Here is a 5,000-nt window from a genome sequence, read left to right on the forward strand (position 1 = left end):
TGCTGAGCGGTCAGCTAGGAGGCGCTCCATCCATGTCGGTACCGGTGAGCGTTGCACTCGCAGTCGCAAAAACGTACGGCAAGTATATTACTCGGAAGAGTCAATGACAGTCCACGCCCCCCTGCGTGGGAAGAGTCTTTCTAGGCCATGACCCACCGGAAGGGCGCAGCGTCCCCCACCCCAGACATGTGACGTCACACCATCGGTATTGACGACTAGACTGATTCCTTATAATCATTTGCCATACACCGGTGGAAGCTGCCGAGACGAGTAACTACATAGCGGGCTCGCCGTGTCACTAATGTACAGAGATACAACAGTTTCGACTGGAACCGGATTAAACGTATACACGGCGCTGATTAGTAATAGATAGAGCCATCAGAATACAGATAATGTATACAACTGTCCGTATACATGCTGAAAGACTCTGCTCACAATCACAACCACACGTCAGCCACACACCCTTATCACGCACTACTCTCTGCCTGTAACACGCACACAGACAATATGTAAGCACCAGCATGGAACAACACCCAGTGCATCCTCTCCGCCACATTAGACAATCCACACTGTCATAACCAGACTGGGAGGTCCACTCAGAAAACAGAATATCCCACCCACCCGACAACCACCATTGCTCAGCCAAGCCACCAACACCCACACATGTCCTACACAGGGGTGCACCCAACATCACAATACTGCCTCCTCTCACAGCACACAAACAATGGCAGGAATGAAAGACACAGGTCTGCCACAACCATGGAATCAGAGCGCCGCCTGTCATGAGCCAAAGGTGCATCCTGACGTGGCAAATCAGATGATGCCGCAGGCATCCACTTACTATAGTCACAATCAACAAACCGGCCGCCCCGCCCCCCATTAAACCTTTCCTTACAACAATGTGTACCTTAACCTAACCTATATCGTACCGTAACCTAACCTATATCGTACCGTAACCTAACCTATATCGTACCGTAACCTAACCTACGTCGTACCGTAACCTAACCTACGTCGTACCGTAACCTAACCTACGTCATACCTTAACCTAACCTACGTCGTACCTTACCCTAACCTACGTCGTACCTTAACCTAACCTACGTCGTACCTTAACCTAACCTACGTCGTACCTTAACCTAACCTACGTCGTACCTTAACCTAACCTACGTCGTACCTTAACCTAACCTACGTCGTACCTTAACCTAACCTACGTCGTACCTTAACCTAACCTACGTCGTACCTTAACCTAACCTACGTCGTACCTTAACCTAACCTACGTCGTACCTTAACCTAACCTACGTCGTACCTTAACCTAACCTACGTCGTACCTTAACCTAACCTACGTCGTACCTTAACCTAACCTACGTCGTACCTTAACCTAACCTACGTCGTACCTTAACCTAACCTACGTCGTACCTTAACCTAACCTACGTCGTACCTTAACCTAACCTATGTCGTACCTTAACCTAACCTATGTCGTACCTTAACCTAACCTATGTCGTACCTTAACCTAACCTATGTCGTACCTTAACCTAACCTATGTCGTACCTTAACCTAACCTGTATTGCGCCTTAACCTAACCTGTATTGCGCCTTAACCTAACCTGTATTGCGCCTTAACCTAACCTGTATTGCGCCTTAACCTAACCTGTATTGCGCCTTAACCTAACCTGTATTGCGCCTTAACCTAACCTGTATTGCGCCTTAACCTAACCTGTATTGCGCCTTAACCTAACCTGTATTGCGCCTTAACCTAACCTGTATTGCGCCTTAACCTAACCTGTATTGCGCCTTAACCTAACCTGTATTGCGCCTTAACCTAACCTGTATTGCGCCTTAACCTAACCTGTATTGCGCCTTAACCTAACCTGTATTGCGCCTTAACCTAACCTGTATTGCGCCTTAACCTAACCTGTATTGCGCCTTAACCTAACCTGTATTGCGCCTTAACCTAACCTATATTGCGCCTTAACGTAACCTGTATTGCGCCTTAACCTAACCTGTATTGCGCCTTAACCTAACCTATATTGCGCCTTAACCTAACCTATATTGCGCCTTAACGTAACCTGTATTGCGCCTTAACCTAACCTATATTGCGCCTTAACCTAACCTATATTGCGCCTTAACGTAACCTATATTGCGCCTTAACGTAACCTATATTGCGCCTTAACGTAACCTATATTGCGCCTTAACGTAACCTATATTGCGCCTTAACGTAACCTATATTGCGCCTTAACGTAACCTACATTGCGCCTTAACGTAACCTATATTGCGCCTTAACGTAACCTATATTGCGCCTTAACGTAACCTATATTGCGCCTTAACGTAACCTATATTGCGCCTTAACGTAACCTATATTGCGCCTTAACGTAACCTATAGTGCGCCTTAACGTAACCTATATTGCGCCTTAATGTAACCTATATTGCGCCTTAACGTAACCTATATTGCGCCTTAACGTAACCTATATTGCGCCTTAACGTAACCTATATTGCGCCTTAACGTAACCTATATTGCGCCTTAACGTAACCTATATTGCGCCTTAACGTAACCTATATTGCGCCTTAACGTAACCTATATTGCGCCTTAACGTAACCTATATTGCGCCTTAACGTAACCTATATTGCGCCTTAACGTAACCTATATTGCGCCTTAACGTAACCTATATTGCGCCTTAACGTAACCTATATTGCGCCTTAACGTAACCTATATTGCGCCTTAACGTAACCTATATTGCGCCTTAACGTAACCTATAGTGCGCCTTAACGTAACCTATATTGCGCCTTAACGTAACCTATATTGCGCCTTAACGTAACCTATATTGCGCCTTAACGTAACCTATATTGCGCCTTAACGTAACCTATATTGCGCCTTAACGTAACCTATATTGCGCCTTAACGTAACCTATATTGCGCCTTAACGTAACCTATATTGCGCCTTAACGTAACCTATAGTGCGCCTTAATGTAACCTATATTGCGCCTTAATGTAACCTATATTGCGCCTTAATGTAACCTATATTGCGCCTTAACGTAACCTATATTGCGCCTTAACGTAACCTATATTGCGCCTTAACGTAACCTATATTGCGCCTTAACGTAACCTATATTGCGCCTTAACGTAACCTATATTGCGCCTTAACGTAACCTATATTGCGCCTTAACGTAACCTATATTGCGCCTTAACATAACCCACATTGTGCTGTAACCCAACACACGTTGGGCCTTAACCCAACACACGTTGGGCCTTAACCCAACACACGTTGGGCCTTAACCCAACACACGTTGGGCCTTAACCCAACACACGTTGGGCCTTAACCCAACACACGTTGGGCCTTAACCCAACACACGTTGGGCCTTAACCCAACACACGTTGGGCCTTAACCCAACACACGTTGGGCCTTAACCCTACACACGTTGGGCCTTAACCCAACACACGTTGGGCCTTAACCCAACACACGTTGGGCCTTAACCCAACACACGTTGGGCCTTAACCTGCTCTGTAATTGTCATACGACGCGTTAAATTAGTGTAGTGTTGCCCAACTGCAACCCCCGCAATATAGTTTGCTACTCGCACTGCCCGGTCCCCAGTGTATCGCTTCATGTTAAACACCTTGCAGCTATACACTGTAATGTGGATGGCAGCAGGACGTACATGCTCGATGCCCTTTGCAGTTGTTCATTGGCATTTGCAGTTGTTCATTGGCATTCGCATGGCGAAGCACTTAGCCTACGCTGTGGTACGGCCTGTGTCAACTGTCCGCTGATGTTGTACGTCCAAATCACACACTGTACTGCACATTGGTCCTCATGTACTGAATGATACATCGTGGTACATGTGACCGTACAACGACTGCGCCAACAACGGCGAACCATGCGGTCCAAATGTTGTGCACTCAGCTACGTGTCGTCTCCCTATAAGAGCTGGATTGCAGTGTGGTATGCCCTGGATGGCGATCAGCATGAGCCGTCTGTTGATGTAGTGGCGCGTGTTGTCAGACGTAGTCGTCTCTTCTCACACACCGTGATAGCATGGTGCACTGCGTTCCACATCTGCGACATGCGACAGAGGCCGGTTGACAGTCGTTCGCGCAATGGACATCGCATACGTACGGGGGCCACCTTCCACGTGTTCGCGAAGCGTGCACATGTTGTTGCGTGTATGTGGGCAGACAGTGTGTCGTGACACCTGACACAGGCATGCAACAATCGTTGAATTTGCAAATGGCGATGGACGCCTACGTTTGCTGGTGACGTTACGCAAATGAACAACTGGTAAACCGTTGTGGTGCGGTTGTTCTCGCTAGAGGTGAATCAGTGATGGCGACGATCGGTTGAGCTACCAACCGGTTGTTCCAGCGGTACCCACCATGCCCACGAACGTGAATGGCATCTGGGTGTGAAGCGATACGCGGCGGTGGCTGGGTGGGACCGTCCCCGGCCGGTGAGGGGGGGCCTCCCGGCGTGCTGGCCGCGCGGTGCGTGGGCGCACGCGCTACAGCCGGCTGGTGGGGGCGGCCAGTGGCAGGCGCGCCGGCCGACGGAGGCGGCAGGCGGCGCAGCTGCGCGCCGGCGCACCCTGCACGCGGCGCCGTGCGGCCAAAGTAGGTCCTCCCGGGCCCGGTGCGAAGCGCGGTGGACATCTGCAGTGTGCTGGTCCGATTGAGGACTGTGTGCGCTGAGGATGCGCCGCCGCCTGGCGCTCGGCGCCGCGACGCCGTCTGCTGCTCGGTCGCCTCTGCGGTTCTCGCAGGTGGTTTGTATCGCAGCTGTGCGGACGTGTTGGCGCGTGCGCTGTGCTGGGAGAGTTCGCTTCGGCACCCAAGTGGGGCTTTTGTCCTTCTGTGGCGCTGGCGTTGGAGCTGCCGGTCACCGTAGGTGGCGCGTGTTGTCTCCCGCCGGCAATGCCACGACAGCACGCTCCCGGGCCTCTGTCGGCAGCGGCAAGCTCAGTTGGGAGCACGGGTGGTCGCACCTAAAGCGTCTACTCGCCAAACTCCGGGCGA

This window comes from Schistocerca serialis, unplaced genomic scaffold (assembly GCF_023864345.2).
Source record: "Schistocerca serialis cubense isolate TAMUIC-IGC-003099 unplaced genomic scaffold, iqSchSeri2.2 HiC_scaffold_1196, whole genome shotgun sequence".
Lineage (NCBI taxonomy): Eukaryota > Metazoa > Arthropoda > Insecta > Orthoptera > Acrididae > Schistocerca > Schistocerca serialis.